The sequence below is a fragment of the Odontesthes bonariensis genome, chromosome 2, assembly GCF_027942865.1.
Source record: "Odontesthes bonariensis isolate fOdoBon6 chromosome 2, fOdoBon6.hap1, whole genome shotgun sequence".
Classification (NCBI taxonomy): Eukaryota; Metazoa; Chordata; class Actinopteri; order Atheriniformes; family Atherinopsidae; genus Odontesthes; species Odontesthes bonariensis.
The window spans coordinates 4,781,099-4,800,361 of NC_134507.1; the positions used below are offsets into that span (position 1 = coordinate 4,781,099).

At 41.4% G+C, this 19,263-nt stretch overlaps 1 protein-coding gene across 2 annotated transcripts in view; it reads right to left on the reverse strand.

The window, feature by feature from the left end:
* Window positions 1-19,263, reverse strand: part of sertad2b (SERTA domain containing 2b) — a 46,393-nt gene that overhangs the window by 17,018 nt on the left and 10,112 nt on the right. The window lies entirely within an intron of this gene.

Here is a 19,263-nt window from a genome sequence, read left to right on the forward strand (position 1 = left end):
GATGCCGTCTATCAAACTGCAACCTGCTCCTCCCTCCCCCTCCTCCCCCCCCTGTGCGCGTACCCTGCTCCGTGAATGAATTACGCGTCCAGAAGCTTGGCAGGAAGCTAAACTAGAGCCAGCTTGGCTAGCACCTAGCATTATTAAACGTATAGTTAGCATATACTAAATACTAAATACGGCAGCGCTCGATGCTTGTTGTCAGAACAGCGCTCGTGCACCTTCGTGCTCGTGCGCGTTCATGTACTCCAGAGGCGTGGCTTCGGGGGAAAGTCTGAAGAAAAGGGTTGGGACTTTTTACCTGTGTATTTTCAAAATGCAGCTTCGCTGGACTCAAAATCCAGGATCTCCTACCCTACCTTTAACGCCTATTGTCGCATATATGCTACAAACCGTTTGACTCAATCAACCAGCTGAGATAGCATCTTTATTCCCGCAATGCCGGTTAGTCCATATTCACTACGGACCTAGGAACCTTTATATAAATAAATATGTAAAAAAAAAAGGTTGAATAAAAAACATTGTTTTTTCACTGTTATATTACTGTGTTATTGTTATCTTATTATTGACCATTATGCCCGTTGTCGCAAATTTGCAACATACCAAAATTTTTATTTATTTTTTGTCCAAAAGTGAAATTAATAATCTCAGCATTATTTACCATCTACTTAAAGGCTAAAACACACACAGGAGTCTGTGTTACTCACGAGTTTTGTGACTGGCTTCGTTCTTTGTTACATATTTATCTTGGTAATAAAGGAATCGCTACACATTGCACTACACACTGGCTTCAAGTTGAAGATGACTGATTCCAGAAAGAGATCAATTAATCAGACCTGCAATACTTCATCCGCAGTAGGCCCTCAGCAACACACTGTTGTGTTACTGCAGGAACAATAACAGCATAAACACTTAAAACCAGCCAGTTTAAATGAATTATGTCAAGCCAAATAGTTGCTCAATAGACAGTTGCGCCAGTTCATTGGTTTTCTGCCCAATGAGATCGGTCTGTATATTGGCCACTGCACTACATATTTGCCTGTGTGTACAAGTCACCCCATTCCTTGCTTCTTTTAGGGGTGCAAAACCACTGAATCGATTGGGAGCTCCAGCCTGTGTATGCTCCTCCTTTCTACAAGGCTATGATAGCTTACAGTTTTGTAAAAAAAAAACTCCAAGCCTCTTAGAGAGGGTCAGGCTGTGGCATGTCCTGCTTCACTGTAGACTGCTGACAGTTACAGGCAAGAACTCAGGCCTGGTGTAAACACCAGGACAACACAGGCTAAAGTACAAGCTTTCACAACACAAGGGGAACAATTTGGGATGTAACTCTGCTATGATTGGTCTAAAAGACTAAAGTGTACAATTATTGATCCAGACAATGTCAGTTTATGGTTATCAGGACTTAATTGTACCAGCGATGGCTGGAACAAATGAATGTAGCACTGGAACCTGTTTGGTAAAGTAACATTTCGCTCAAATAATCAACAGTTCTTAATATCAGCTGCTGAAACCAGTGAAAAGCTGAAGGAACTCTTAGAGCTGTACAGTCTGAAAGCGTCCCGTGTTATCACAATGCCATCGCTTCAGGGCTCTGTGTCTATACGATTGGACTGACGACTGAAATATTTCGCTGTTAATTTCCTCTCCTGCAGACTAAGTGAGTGCAAGACCATCTCTAGCCATTAAGTGAGGGTTTTGGTGTATATATCATGTTCTACAGTGGCCACAATGGACATGCACCCACTTGACTTAGTGCATTTGAGCCGTGTGCATACAAATTTCCTTTGGGTGGTCATCTATCAGTTCTGTTGTGTCCTGTTAATTTACATTAGATAGATAGATAGATAGATAGATAGATAGATAGATAGATAGATAGATAGATAGATAGATAGATAGATAGATAGATAGATAGATAGATAAATACTTTATTAATCCCAATTTGGGAAATTGTTTTGTTGCAGCAGCATACAGTAAAATATATGAAAACAATTAAAGTAGTAAAAACAAGCAAATATGATAAAATTAAAATTAAAATTAAAATAAATTAAATTAAATTAAATTAAATTAAATTAAATTAAATTAAATTAAATTAAATTAAATTAAAATAGTGAATAAACATTCGCTATGTACAAATCTACAGTATCAAGAGTTATTTTTTTCCCCCCAAAAGGAGGCATCAAATCTGATTAGATTAAGAATCATTGCCCTCATCTATATTCACAAATGGCAAAAATGTATTTGTCGTAAGGTTCGTAGATTAGGATAACAACCAAAAAGATTAGTGTGGCTGGCAGGCAGATCACCACTTCTGAAGCTCGTTGTGTGTTGGTGATAGTTTTTAACATAGGCTGTTTTTTTACTAATAAACCAAATACTCTCTTAACCTTTGTTACGGACCAATGAGACGGGTCGTAACAATGATTGGGGGCTCATCCAGGATCATTTGAAATGACAGTGGAAACTGAATTTGAGTGGTTTCTCTTCAGAGCAGTGTTTTTTGCAAATTGGGCTGTATTTGAATGTTCACCGGCTCGTGTGGCGTGTTTTGGTGTGTAGCACAAGCCTGGAGCTCTCTGGAAGCCATTTGTTACAGATAGGATAATAGGTTATGTGCTTCAGGTGAGCGAGCACGGGGCGATTTTTGTCAATCTATTGCCACAGCTATCAGTGTGTGACAGAAAGTTTAACTTGCATCCCACGTGGAACCTATAAGCACATGGGGAGGTGGACCAGCATGGCATGGTGACCTTTGTAGTGTATTTTTGGAGAACAAGGTTCTTCAAAATTTAGCTACAAAGGAAGAAAAGGTGAAACCAGAGGAAAACATCCATGTCTGGCAGATTTGAGGGGTGTGTGCGATGAGAATATCAACACTATTAGACATGGGCGTGGCACACAGACCCGATATGGAGAGAAAAGGAGGAGGGAGGCAGGGAGGGGAGGGCTCCACACCAAAAAAAATCACCCATCTGCTTTCTTTCCTATTCTCTCTCCCTCTCTTTGTCTCTACCTCCTCCTGTTCTTTTTCTTTGTCTCTTGACCGGCTTCTTTATGAGTGTCCGTCATTTCCCCGTCTCTGCCCCATAAGCAGCTGTTGCCTCAGTCACACACACACACACACACCCACACAGGATGATTTGTCCTTCATATGAAATATCCACGATTAGAGCTTCATTTTCTGCTATAGCAGTTTTAGTCGATTCTCAACTGAAACACAGACACGCGCAAAGCTGGACAGAGCCCACTGGGGCGTGAAAAGGAATCTCTTCATTTGTCTGCACACCCCCCCCCCCACCCAACCACACGCACAGAAAAACACATCGTCTTCTCTTACTCTCATTACTCTCAGACTTCAAACACTTGTTAAGTGCCTTGACTCACACACTTCAAAAGCGGAAGAACAAGTAAGCAAGGCGAACCAGCCTCCTACAGCGCTAAGATTTTAGTCAAATAAGCTTCCAAAATGTGGCGCAGCTGCTTAGACTCACCGCTGGTTTCTTGTAGTGTCGGTGATCTAAGCAGTTACACACATCTTGATTTGACAGTGAATGGCAGTTAAAGTGTGTATGTTCCACGAGGAAGAAGCAAACGAATGATAAGACAAAAAATCCTAGTTACTGCCTGGCTAATATTCCGCAAATATAAGTTGGATTAAATGTGCTAATGTATCGGTTATTATGTCAAATGACTACGAATACACTAAGCGAGTAACAAAGAGCACATCGTGTACATTTAAACTCGCAGGAATATAAATGCACTACAGTCCTGTGCAAAAAACCACAAGCCACTCCTCATTTCTGTACAGATTGCTTCCAAAGAGCCAGACTTTCTTGTAATCTTTTGAAGTGGTTTTTGAGCAAGAGTGCTCCAGGTTTTCTGAAAGTCTTCTTTTCTTTGAACATTGGCTCCTTTTACACTAACTTCCCCATCTAGTTCTTGTACCTGAAATTTATTTCTTAAAAACCACTTACCGATAAATCACTCCAGCATAAAAAGGCACCTAACTCACGGAATGAACCGGTGTTGTGTCTACACATAACAGACAACTCAGTAAAGAACCCATTTTAAATGGCATCTTTAAACACTTTGTTACCAGCAGCCTGTTGCGAAGACACAATCTTTCCCATCTTTTTGTTACATTTACAAAAGACGTCCAATATAGCACAGTTTGACAGCTTTAAAACTAAAAAAAACCCACTACCTACATCTGAAAGTGATGTCCTCAAGAACTGGGAACACATCTAGCAGAGACCTGACACAGGACATGAGACATGCATCTAAACCTTCAGCTGATCCATCAGCTGTTCACTGAAGCCTCATCAGAAATGGGCTCCATGGAAGGGTGGCTGTCAGGAAGCCGTTCTTAAGGAAGGGAAATCAGGAGAAAAGGCTGAGCTGTGCCAAACGCCACAAGGAGTGGGCTGAAAATCAGTTGCAACAGGTCTTTTATGGAGGATTAATCCTCCCCAGAGCACGGACTTCAACATTACTGAAGCAGTGTGGGATCATCCTGACAGAGAACGGAACAAATGGCAGCCCACATCCAAAGAAGAGCTTTGGGATGTCCTTCGAGAAGCCTGGAGAACTATTACGCTAAATAAATGACAGCAAAGCTTGTTAAGAGGGTTCAGTTAAGTGTTAAAGACTAAGGGTAGTTTCAGTTATTGACCTTCTAGCTCATTAGAGTTGTACAAACTGCATTTACTGTATTTCCATTCATGTTTGCACATTTCTCAATAGATCGCTGCATCTATTTCCTGTTTTCCTGGCATAACATAAAGAAAAATGAGGGGTGGCTCCAGACTTTGGCACGATTTAATATATTTGGAGTGCTTTGGTGAACTTGGCTGCATATCACCCTCTGCTGTTTTCCACTCAAACACAACAAAACAAACACACGGTTCCCGTTCCAGAAAAAAAAGAAAATTCAAAGCTTTACACCTATCGATAGAATTTAATGACTTCAACCCCTTTATCTCACGGTGGTCGTGATCTTATTATTCATTACGTGTTTGTCAAGGTGACAAATGGTGCTCAGTAGTTTCTTTTTTCCTTAATGAATACTTAAAGTTGCGCGGACGTATTGCTCAACTGTACTCGAATAACTCCGTCATTTCATAAGTCGCCCATTTTCCGCGCGGTGTCATTTAATCAACATACCTCAGGCTGCTGTGAATGCAGACATCTGCTCATAGTGGTCTGACTTTGCACATTTATTTAGCATTATGGTGAAGCTAAAAAATGTTCACACCGAAGACATAATCATACAGATCTGTCGATGTGCCTTAAATTGGTCAATGGCACACAGACTCTGTTGCAGATTCTAGTCAAATCGAGACTTCGGTGTCAATGTCAGCGTAAAATGTAAGAGTGTGAGAGCATTATGACTGTGCCGGCGCGCACCACGTGATTGGACTCTGTGCTTTATTAAAGCGGTGTATCGGCAGGCCCGCCCACCCGATTGCGTGCACAGATCTCGAGGTAAAGCACTTATGGTAGGCACTTGTTTTTTGCTTGTGAGAGAAACAAAAATCATCGATGTTGAAGCAGTTTCTAATGCAGCGTGAGACATCTCAACATCTGGAAATCACTCAGAACTGATGATTAGGAAGGAACATTGGAGAAAAAGGTCAGGTCATTAAGTACAGAGGTAGAAATGACACATTTGAACACTCATCTGGTAAGACGTCGTGATGCTAAAACAACTAGCACAAGCAACAACACAAGATGAGGAGACGAATATTGAGCATTTCCACCACAGCTTAGACACTACTTGGCAGGGTGATGACAACACCTACTGCTGAAAGATAGTCTGGTTGAAGGTGACTGTTTTGTTGACATGATACTGTATCAATCAAATGCATTTTTCCTGTACAATCAAGAAATGAAAAATGTATTTTCTTTCTTTTATTAAATAATCTCGAGTTATTTAAAGTGACCATCCGGGATTTTGGACACAGGACCTCATTTCCGAGTCAGCCAGGGTGTAAGAAATGTGTCCAGAACGTTTTTTTTGCATTCCATGCAGTCCTTGTGAAATCCCATATCCCTGTTGCTAAGCTAGCGAAAGTGAACGGCTATGCTCTAGCCTGTCCCAAAAACAGTCTTATCCAGTTTAAACAACATTCAAAACAAAACCGTAATTAGGCCAGGCTCCGAATGTAAATCTTTGTCTTCATATAATGAGGTTTGAAATAAAACCGACCTAGCACTGCCTGGATTTTAGAATGTTGAGGGACTATTTTCTCGGGGTCAGCGCAATTTTACCTCGCTGTCTTCAGTTGTGATGTAACCACACTGTCATCAACAGGGAGCCGCAAGAGAGATTGATGGTGATCAAACACAATTGCAAGGTTGGTTAACTTCCTAAACGCCCCCATCAACACATATATTTGCATCGATAACCTGCCATGATAATTGAGTTGCTTTCAGTGTTAAATAAATAGTTTTAGAGTGTTTTCGGGGCAGGCTAGAGCATAGCCGTTCACTTGCGCTAGCTTAGCAACAGGAACACGAGATTTCACAAGGACTGCATGGAATGTAAAAAAAACCACCTGGACACATTTCTTACACCCTGGCTGACTTGGAAATGAGGTCCTGTGTCCTAAATCCTGGATGGTCACTTTATCAAATCAAATCAAAATCAAATCAAAACTTTATTTATATAGCACCTTTCATACTAAAGAAAAAAGCAACACAAAGTGCTTTACATAATAAAATCAGTAATAAAATCAATTCAATTCATAAACTCACACACAACATCACACCGACAACCACACTGCACACATACTATCCCCCCACCACCCCCAACATGAGCAACATCAACAACAATCAACAACAATCAACATTAAAATCAACATTAAAATTAAAATCTTTACTTTAAGGGCTATTTGCCACACACACACACACACACACACACACACACACACACACATATATATATATATATGTATATATGAAGAAAGACCTGCTCTTATTTACAAGTGAAATTAAATGTCTATGAAATAACTGCTTGAGACAACACTGAATCTTATCTGAATAATCAAACCGAATCTCACCCCACGTATACGTAAGGAACCGTTTTTAAAGGGACACGTACCCAATTTTGCCTCATTAAAAACTATTAATCATTATGTAGCATATCATAAAGAAAACCCAGACAGCAACCAGTTTACATTTGATGACACATCGGCTGTTCTGGAGCTGTAAATACTCTGAATATGGGCTGAAGTAAATAAGTATCAATCCGCAGCTGAAAACAGTCCTCACTCCCCACTTGGAGAGCGGCACTTTTTTCGTCTTCTTCTCTTGGCCTTTGTGGACAAAGAGAGAAACACCGAGTGACACCTGTCTAAAAACTTCTGCAGATGGGATTTGTGTCTTTTTCTCTGAACTCAGCAAGCTTCCTTTTTTTCTGTGCATAAGATATAGGGATATAGGTGCACGGATAGAAAAAAGTTGGAGAAACACACAAAACACAATTTGTCATCTTTGAAGAGTGTCTTGCCTAATAAAATGGGCGCGAGTGCCAGACAGCAAGACAGAGAAAGAGAAAGAAAGGGAGGGGAGATATGTTTATTCATGGTTGGTGTGACGCCTCCAGTGTCAGGTGACTTACAGGAAAGAATTTGTTGTTCTCTTTCTCTCTCACTCTGTTGCTTGGTCTGTCCTTGTGTCTTTCCCTTGTTTCATAACCTCTGAAATGAATAGTTTTTGCTCTCTGATATTTGTCAGGCGAACGAATCGAGAGAGCAAATATCACAGAGAAGCTTTAACAATCTACAAGTTGATGAATTGTTTCACTTGAAAGCGTAAGTTTAAAAGTGGAGCACGTGATGATCAGCAGATCAGTTAAAGCAGTGGAGACATTCTGAGGCATGTATAATAACCATCTAAGACATATAGTTGTTCTGTTGTGTGTTTAGCTGGTTTTGGCTCAGAGTTATGGGCTTACCGTAACCCTTTAAAGTGTGTGTGTGTGTGCACATACCCATCCATAGCAAACTGGTGAGTGTGACACATTCCAGTGCAGCAACTCACCATTAGCTGAGCAGTAGAAGGGACAGAGATACCTCTGTGGACTGGGAGAAAACTCAACAAAAACAAATTGACAGCGGAGAATTTAGCCAAGCGGTGGGGGCCAAAAAAAATAAAAAATAGTGGCAATCTAAGAAATACTTAAGAGTGATATCAGTTGTAGCGGTGTTGTAGGGTGTTATTGCCTGTTACAGACTCTAGTATCTCATGTGTGTGCATTCCACCCCCCCACGCACATCTTTGATGTCTTGCCTCCAACATAAATTCTGCAGTGTTTTTTTTGTTTGTTTTTTTTTCCCCTCCAAAATGCACAAGTCAAAGCGAACTGCAGTGAAAACTCCGCGGAGGCAGATACTGTAGCTGAAAACAGGAAGGTCATTAATCTTCGGGAGAAAGCAAGCCGACTCAAAAAGTCACGGCACACAAGGAAGCTGCCGCGGCTCCGGCACGGTTTAAGGTTTAGTTGCTTATCTGCCTCTCGTCTCTCCAGTTTTCGCGCTCTGTAGCAACTTTAGATTGTGAGCATTCACGTGCTTTCCAATCACAAATGAGCCATTTTCTATTATCACAATGTACAACACACTGGAAATGATTGGCAAAATGACAGAAAGAAACTGAAAGGGGAAGAAAAGCTGTAAGTGGGGTGTAGAACCACATTCAACCACAAACACCCCGGCCTGCACTTTAAATAAGATACATTTCTAACTTGGCCTCCCATTCACATATACATTTCTCACATCCAATTCCATCTTATGGAACAGTCTAACAGAGGAAACAAAAACCTGGACAAATTTGGTAAAGTTTAAAATAATGTTCAAAAGAAAGGTGATGAGGAAATACCAGGAGGAGAGCGACTGATGCCCAAAAACCTACTGTATTAACTATTGGTAGTTTTATTTTTTTTAATTTTATTATTATTACTATTATTATTTAATTTTTTTTAACTACTACTACTCTTGCTGCTACAACTACCACTACTGATGTAGTATGATGTGACATGTTCTCTATTTTTATTTTATTTATTTATCTATTTATTTTTTTCCTTAATATACGGATCTTGTGTATGTTACGTGTATATATATATATATATATATATATATATATATATGTATGTGTATACATATGTATATGCACATGTATATTCTGTGGGGGGGTTAGGGTTGGAGTTTGTCTGGGCCTGTCTGTGTCTCTGTCTTTGTCCTGTGTTTGTGTTGAGAGTTATTGCAGTGAATTGTGTTTTTGTGTTTGTTTTGTTGTGAGCGGTTGAGTGAGGGGTTGGAATATTAAAAGCAAAGCTTCCTCCATCCCCTTATCAAATCGTAGTGTTGTAGCTAATTGTGAAACTCTATTCTGTATACAGATTTGAAACAAATAAAGAAACAAACAAACATCTTTACATTTTCAGTCGTCATTCTCCTCAGTGCGTACACTTTGAAAGTTTACAATTCTTTTTCTTATAAAGTCGTCACAGCTCAGTAAGCGCTGAGTCGTCAAGAAAAATTCCTCCTGTGCCATTAGTATCTCTTGAAACACATGCAGCTTCAGCCTGCTGCTGTGGAGCTTTCATAGATGTACTGGAACCGGCTTTTTGTTCTTCTAATATGTGCCGGCATGAAAATGTATTTTTCAGAACAGTAGTAATCATGCTTTTGTGTATTTCCAAAGTTTCCTACCAAGTAGGAAAGTTGCTCCACGTGTCCAACATGCAGTAGTTTCGCAATCCAGGCTTAAAAATTGTGAGTCACCACATAGGTCAGCAGTTGTTTTGTTTTGGGTGCCGTCATGAATATAAAAGTAAGTAGCAAAGTGAGTAACTGCGGAATTAGAAAACTGAAAGGACTGTGGAAAGGATTGCACAGGTTGGGATTCGAACTAGCGAGGTCCCACCCAACCCCCGCTTCCATGTCACATAGCATTTTTTAGCATAGTTTACATCTAACATATTTACATCATTACGTTGTCATGTCCACAGGAGTGGAAATGTCATCAGTGGTGCAACTGGAGCTGCATCGCAGTATGGGACTAGTACAATTTTAAAGCCTTCATCGTGAAATTGCTGCGGATTTTTCCGTGGACAAACGTACGGAATTCATCATGTCACGAGATTACGTTGATTATTTCATTCCACTCTTTTCTTTGTCTAACTGAAATTGCTTATTATCTTGTGCTCTTTTTCCATCAACTACAGATGGCCAAAAAGCAATGATGAGAGGGCAATCATGGAAATAATACACCAAAGATGGTGATATAGTTCCAAAACAAAGTATTTAGGATTCAGTACATTCTTTTCAAAAGAACACAACCGATTCGTGGTCTCGGTTGAATGTGGGTTTTATGTGAAATGTCAGCAACTGACTGACACTCTACATAAGAGACTGATTTTTAGCCATAGATCCTACTGCTATTTATTCTTTATTTGTTTTAAGGTTCATTTCTAAATTTGGTTGACAGACAGACTCTTGAGTACCTTTGCGTAGTCATACTGATGCAAAACCAATTGACCATCGACAATGTAAACGCTTTAGTTTAATTTCAGTTCAGAGAATTCACTATATTAACCTACAAATCAGTAATCAGTCAACTTTTTTCCATAACAATCAGAATTGCGAATCAAGTCTCTGATTTCATTTGCCAGTATTTATGTCCATTTAATCAAATGTTTGCTTCTAACTATAAGGACAGGTGGAAATTAAAATATGGTATTTTCTCAATAAAAAGCCGAGACTTTGAAAAAACTTTGAGTTGGGCAAACTTTTAATGGAGGCAGATCTTTTTGAAATGAAGAAAATGGTATTACCTGTCGTATTTTCTACAATGTGTAGAAAATTTGTGTCTTAAAACTAAATCTGGAATGCTGCACATACACACTGCATGTGTGTCAACCACTGTGTGGTAAGAAGATGCATAAATCGACAAGCAAATACGCAAACGAGCTACTAGCTTAGCAGTCAAACTGATCACCGGGCGAAGTTCGAAATCATTCAAATGAAAACTTTCGTTGTATTTCGCCAACCAGGAATGAAATAACGATTAGTTGCGTAATATGGCGAGTCTATGGATAATGGTTGATGTTTCATAGAGAATGTGAAGTTTTACATCGTGTTTAGATTCGTTTGGAAGCCAAATTGCAGTCTTACTATAGCTTTGAGGCTGTCTTCATATGTACAGACCCTCAATTCTAACGTTAGGATTGCCTTTTTAGGCACACAGCGAGGGATTAGTCGGTCCAACTTCCTCTTTATCGTTTTTTCTATTCAACTAAGGATTTTAAAAGTTATTTATTTACTCACAAAATAATCAAAATTGGCAGTGACAATTTTCCAGGTGACCCAGAAAAATCTTCAAATGACTTTCTTCATAAAACCTACGGGAAAATTTCCAAAGAGCTGTTACACAGTCATCACGATAAAGAAAAAAGCACCAAATCCTCACAGAACACACTGGCCCTCATTTATCAAACTTGCGTAAGACGAAAAACATGCGTAGGTTGTGTGTACGTTCTTTTCAGCGCAAAGGTTGGCATTTATCAAACATCATACATAAACAGCAGCGTCACTAGTGCGTGCCTCATGAGTCGCAACAAATCCCTAGGTTAAAATTACAGACTTATCACTTCAAAGAAGGCCCATGTTTTATTTGACTTCAACATAAATATAAACATAAACGCAAATTAAATAAATAAAAAAATTAAACAAGTACGACTCCGTAATTGGAAGAGTGATGGCTCATTATTCAACCGCCTATTTAAGAGGTGATTCTAGCGGCGCGGTAATGGCAAAACGATGGCAGATCTGGCTTTGTTAGAGGACCTGAACGCGCGCATCAGGCGCGAGAGAGTGTTCCGGGACCGGCAGGATTTCTTTCGGGAAAATGATGAGTGGCTTATGAGCCGTACAGGAGAGGCGCTTTAACACTGCGCATAGTACGCGTGCCACTGTGGAGAGGTGTACAGGGCTCCTAAAGGGCAGGTGGATCTGTCTCTCGGCTGCGGGGGGAACCCTTCTATATACGCCCGAAAAGGTATGCAATATTATTATTGCATGCGGAGTGCCATTTCCAGATGTACATCCAGAGGACCCCGCACCCAGAGATCCCTTCCACCAGCCTGCACAGCCAAGAGCGCTCAGGAGGAGAGAGGAACTTATTCAGCGATTCTGACTTTTGGTAAGCATTCTGTTATTCAAGGAAAAAAGACGTAGCTCCGATCAGGCCAGCCACCTTCTCCTCCAAGGCACTCAAACCTGGATCGGAGCTCTCTCTCTCTCCCCCCTCCCCCCCCCCCCCCCCCCCCCCCCCCCCCCCCCCCCCGTTTGTGACATGCTGCGTCGGAGAGCTGCGATCTTCTTTGGTGGCAAATTTCATATCGGACCACTTCTTCCTGATCTTATTGGAGAAAAAGTAAAACATCGTTCGATTTTAGATTTCAATTAATCTGGAGTTTATCACATTTTATTGACCATCACAGTAGGGGAAAATACATAACTCGTCCGGTCTGCGATTTACAGCGTTGACAGCGTTTCTTTGCCGCCTTGTCGCAAAGGTGCGGCCTTTTGTAGAAGGCGTGGTTAGGATCATTACGATGGATTTCAGCCGCCGGATTTATCAACAGCCGCTCGGTCTTACGATGGGATTGGTGTGGTACGCATGTTCTGTAAATCTCACTTGAGCCTCTGCGTACGACGAGTTCTCCGCTCATATCTACGATGCTTTCTACGACGGCTTGATAAATGAGGGCCATTGTGTACCTGTTACAGAGCATCTACGAACATTTGACTTTTCTATGCACCAAAGTGCAGGTCTTGTATCTCTGCTTTTGAGAGTGTTTTCAAAGATACGTTTCTTCTGGATAACACTGTTTCCATTGTCTCTACACATTAAAATTCATGAGCAATGCATTTTCATCATCAAGTTCAAGCTTGTCTATTTCAGTTGTTTCTCTCTCGACTCTTTCAAGAATACAAAAAAGAAGAACTTTTAAAAAGTGACCATAAGAACATAAAAGCTGACAATTACAAAGAAAAAATGTATCTATAAGAAAGAAAATTTGTCCTTTGGTACACTCAGAGGTGCAACTAGTAGCTAGCCGTTGTCAACGTTAGCCGATGCTAGCAAACTTTCGGGAGATATTGGTCACTGACATTAAACATCCTGCTTGCTGACTTTACTTGTCCAAATGAAGAAATGTTTTCCAACACTTACTTAATTATTTTTCTACAAGCAGCCTATTAAGGGTTTTAGAGTTTGTGACTAGCATCCAAAGTATTACTCCACAGAAAGTCTCTCTCCAGGTGCAGGAACTCCTGCATTTGAGCTTTTGAATTTGGTTTTCCGTGTGTGTTGCAGGAGGAGGCTGTGAGAAAATGTTGGAAGTTAGGTCTGAAATGCAATCTTTTTTACAATAGTACCGTCTTGCCCACGTATGCCATTTCGCTGGTTGCCTTGGTTACATGGAAACATATGCTATGACACAACTTTTTCACTTACTGGCTGGGTTTAGCCTGTAACTTCCCTTGGTTAGGGTTAGAGAAACACCAATAGTTAGGACTAAAATATCATCTTTTCACAGTTTGACCTCTACCTTCATGTACACCATTTTTGCAATTCACACGTAACTGCCGTCACAACCACTGGAGGTTGCATAATTCATCCACATTAACAACGTTTTAGCTCCATTCCATTGGAAATAATTGGCCACACTGTTGTCACTGTGCACAGTTTGACAATGGCGTTAGTCCCACAGTTCTGATTCACTTATTATTAGTCCAATAAGCACCATTGGATCTAATGTTTTATCGTTTGTAATAAATCATGTCATGGTGTCAGACGAATCAGTCAACTCAGTGGATTGGTCTGATTCAAAGGTCTCCTGACTTAAACCAATGTAGAGCTGTCATGTTTGATGATTAGGAATAATGTTTGCAGGTCTTTAGAACCGTCCTTGAAATTTATAGCTACAATATGTTTTAGCATTCAGCATTAGTGACTATCATTATACAGTATAAAAATGTAGTTAACACCGTTCATGGTTATCAAATTATAAATAGAACACTCTCTTCATTTTTGCTCTGATTTAACAATAACTGTTGAGGAATTATTAAGCAGACACCAACTTTTGCTGCAACCACATTAGTGCAGTCGTGTTAACACAGTTATAGTTTGTTTGTCCATCCATTGCTATAATTTTCAAATAAAAAAAATGTTTGTTATATTGATGGAATGGGTACCCTGAACAGAATAATGTAGTTCCATGCACAGTAATCTGTTACATCCTCTCTTGCTGCTGCCCTCCTACACCAGGCCAGACTGGCTGAGTCAGCTCCGCTGCTCTATCACGATTCAGTCTGACACACTTTCCCTCTCTTGACTCCCTCACCCCTGACTTTTCTTCACAAATCTCTTCATTCACCCCGAGCTTGCTCAAAACTACCTTTGCTGCCGCTCTCCTTCTTTTTTGTCTCATTGCACTCGCACTTTTTCCTATATCTTGGTGAAGATATATAAACATCCCCCTCTACTTACTTAATGCCCTTCTCCTCTATTTCATTCTTTCAACCCCCTCTCTCCTTCTCTCTCTCTCTCCCTCCCTGCTGGCTGCCGTCAGGGTAGCAGAAGGGAAGTGAATGGCTTCAGCCCTCCCAGCTGGTCCCATCACCCAGCAACCCAGAGCAAACAAAAGAATACACACACGAGCCTACAAACAGGCATGCAGTGCAGACACACACACACAAACACACATCAGTTCACTGGCAGATGAGGATATGCCTGCTCTTAGACACATGCAGACAGATATGCAGATGTATGCACACACATACGCGCACACACATGCACACGCATCCACCCTTACCCCCACCTTTGCCCTCCCAAATTCACATCCAGCCAGCCTTCCCCTGCAGACTCCCAGCCATCATTCTTTCCTCCAGTCCCCCACCCATCACCCATCAATCCCTTTCACCCCCTCCCCAGCACCCTCTCCAGACACCCAGCCTTTTGTCCACGCTCTGTTCTGCACACACACACACAAAAAAAGGCATATTTGGGGGGAAAAAACAGATGAACATGTGTTCCAAAAACAGAAGTCAACACAAAGTATCCAGTAAATGCACCGCTTGTGTTTCTGGTTGCTCACATTTACATGCACAAAGAAAGTGCAACCGAGCAGCAAAACAGGACTCGGTTATCTTTAATTCTGTTAAGCAGCCTGTAGCAAACCACAGCTGTGGAAAACTGCATGGTGATGTGTGCATTTATAGTCACACATTCCCAAAGGCCTTCTGCAACATATCATCAGCATGTGCTGGTCAGTGCATTCCAAGAGTTGTGCAGCGACAAAATCTTTAGAACTACCGCGACTGTTTACTTTCATGTTACCTGCTCTTCATGCAACGTTTTAAAGGTTGACTTAGAAAAAAAGAGGCAAAGACGCAAAAAAAACCAACAACAAAGAGCCTTTTTAAATGAGTGGGTGGGCTCAAACTTTTGACTGCCACTATATACGATACAAGTTGTATCGTATATAGTGCCTCCCTTGATATCAATGCGTCCAATGTAAACCGTGCAGACCGAAGAGCAGACAAAGCACTCCACTGCTTCCAAGCAGTAAACACCGTAACAGGTGCGGCTATCGCTAGGTGGCTTGACGCATTGATATCAAGGGAGGCAAAAATAGCGCCAAGCGATTGTGAGGTCTGACTTTTTCATGCAAAACGATTTTGTGATGTAAATGTATTACTCTTTTGAACGCATGTTGTTTTGAGAAGCAAAACGCTTTATTTTTTTAGTCCCAGCCAACTAGCCGGACTACCTTCGTGGACGCCAAAACGAGGCTGGAACTCGGCTCACAGGACTTAGCGGGGGGTAAGTCAATGTTCATAAATGATATTGCTAATATGGGATATCATACAGCTTCATGTCAAAAGAGGCGAACTATCCCTTTAAATTAAATATTTGTCGTCATCCAGGTAAATTACCACAAAAGCAGGAGAACTGGAGGGCCACCGCTGGGTCTTACTGTGTCACCAGTGTCCGAACAGACTTCCAGCCGGGCAAGAACACAAAGCTCGACTGTGCTGAAGGGGGCAGCAGCATTTACATAAATGATACAATAACAGAAACCGGTAGAACGCATCAGTGAAGAAAAACACAAACATAGCAGCGTATACGCTCTGTGTTTGTCAGTAATGTCAAACCGAACTGGTCTCTCTGTGGTCATGATCATCAGCTGGTCTTCAGTTTCTTCACTCCACATGGTCACGATGTGAGAGTGTCGCTTGTTTTTTTTTTTTTTAAAAAGATGAGCAGTTAGGAGCCAATCAGAGTGAGCGCTTTCAGCACGTTCCAGATGCGCCCAATGGCCGATTGTTAGCTTAGTGTAAACGAACCCTGAGGCTTGAGGTGTGCTCCCAGCCAGCAGTATGTTTCTTCCAACAGTGACTCTCAGAGAGACTTGCTGGGGGATGACCTGAAACAGGTCTGATCCACGGCAGCATCTTCAAGAACTTTAAGGATCTGCAGCCGATATAATGGCTCCTTAGGGTCAACTGCGCAGATGGTGAAAGCTGCTCAGCAGCACACAATGGACCAACGGCAGATCAGGCAGCGTTTTTTATGCTGCTTGGGCATATCAGTGTGGAAGTATAACTGCAGTTTCCTAACCATGTCCCTTAGCAACTGCCCTGAAAGCAGGCTGGACAGTTGTAACGGTTAGATTAATTAGTCTTCAAACAGCAGGAGACTAAACTTGAAACCTTAAGATTTCTATTGGTACAACTCAGAGATGAAGACTCGAGTCGCTGTGACTTGGACTCGAGTCGCTGTTTTGATGACTTGTGACTTGACATGGAAGTTAAAGACTCGGGACTTAACTTGAGTGTTATTCAGTTCATGTTTTCAGTTTGAATATAAAATTAATAAATTAATTAAAAAAATGATATCGATTACCCGGTAGGAGCGCAGGCTGAGAATGGCGTCATGATTGGATCACGACCCTGTCAATCAGCCATGCCCTCTCTACATACCTGGCGTGTTTATTGGAGAGACCCGCCCTCTCATATCAGATATGCATCAACATGTCAGCGGGAGGGGGACCGAGAGTCGTTGGCTGTGTTCGAAACCGCCTACTACATACTACATACTACATACTACATACTTGCAAACGGCATACTCATCGATCAGACAGTATGCAGAGCGTTTACCCACAATGCATTTCGGTCCTGCCCGAGCCGAAATCAGCCGACAATCAGTTTCAGGCCGGCTGATTTCGGCTCGGGCTATAAACTCTGTAAATATATAACTTTAGCAACATTTGAAACATTTGCAGGCGAGAAAGTAGTCGCTTAGATCCCCAACGTGTTGAAAACCTGACAAAATAGCGGCTATGTATAATTTTGATCCCACGAATTCGGCGCTACTAAAGCTAGCCGCAGTTAGCAACGCACTTCCGGTTATTTTCACAAAATAAAATACCCGTTGCCTTTTATCATAGGGAAAGCCATTACGATACAATTGGTGCTTTTGTTTTGAAAACAGGAAGTGAACCTACCCTCGTTGTAGCTAGCTTGAAACTGCCGTTTTGACAGGAAATGACGATCGGCGACGTCACGTTACGTTGCATCTTGGGTAGTTTGAGTATGAGTAGTAACCTCACGATGCATACCCAACATTTCAGAGTATCTAGTATGCATCCGGGAACTTAAAAAAGTTAAAGTTAGTATGAGTAGTAGGAGAAGTATGCGGTTTCGAACACAGCCACTGTCTTCGGCTTTCGTAATTACCATTTTGACGGCAAAAGACGAACAGCTCAGTGCAAGACATGCGGCATCGACATCTCAGACAGCCAGACGACAACTTCCAACTTTGTTCGTCATTTGAACATCCATTCTGATCAGTAAGTGCTTGTAAAATTAGCTAATATTATCCTGTTAGCCTAGTCGGTAGTTAGCTAACATTAGCTTGATATGATACGGGGTCGGGGTGGTCGGTTTGGTGAAACCTTTTTTTAAATTTATTTGCTAACATTAACTCCAGACAACGTGACAGCACGCCGACCGGCTCATCACAAGACCGGCTGTACGTTTTGTGAACAAGCAACAAGCAAGGGTTAAACAAGCTAAAATTGCAATAATAAGGTGACTTGACTTTGACTTGACTTGACTTGCCCAATAAAAAATTACTTGGGACTTACTTGAGACTTGCACATGTGTGACTTGGTCCCATCTCTGGTACAACTTGAAAATGCACTAAAGAGAACGGGCAGGGCAGTTGTAAGAGTTCGAACAACCAGGGGTCAACATATGGCTTAAAAAATGATCATAAACCAGACATCAAACCCACTTGTGCTCACCAGTGAATTTGCACGTCTATACAATGCCTTAAAATGTCAGAACATGCAGATCACATCATCATGACATTTCTATCCTCAACGAATCCTATTAAATCTGTATTTTGTTGTTTCTCTGTCTTCGTTGCGTCTTTTTCTCGAGGTAATATCTGTGACATGATAGATTAACAGTGGGTGAATTTAGAAGACATTTTTCAACAAAGCAAAAACGAATCTACAAGCAAAGCAGCAATAGCACAGCAACGATCAGAGGGGCAAAAAGGAATACATATTTATTGCAACTCTGTTTCGGCACAGTGATTGTGAGCCAAGCCAAACCTATGAGAAAGATGCTTTACTTCCAAGCTTTTTTTTTCAGCCCAAACCACTCACACAAACAAATACAGGGGAACTGACTTTTTTTTTTTTTTTAATTCTTACTGGAAACAGCACAACATGGAAAACCTGAGAATGTGAGCTGCTTCTGCAGGCTTTGGAAACATAACAGCAAAGAAGATGGAAAATTATGAAAAACGATCTGAAATAAATCCAGTCCAGGCTCATCGGGCTCAAACCCATCCGAACAGACTGTAGTGTCGGGGCTCGGTCCATTCCACCTGAGGTGAGCCTGGTCTGAGCTGGACCGGGCTGGCACGCATCAGACCGCCATGCACCGATTAACTGGGCACATCGCAGTCTAAAACTGTATGTCCCAGTCTTGTCTAAGCTCGTCTTAACCAGATTCCTCCAAAAGGAGTCCTTGTGCTCCTTTCCCCCCGCAGCGGTCAATGGTAAAAACAAAGAAACACGATACAACCGAGAACAAACACAAACACCTGATCCAACACACACACTTAGTGTCCTTATTGAGCAGAGGGACGTGTTCGATGTTCTCCTCATTAATTATT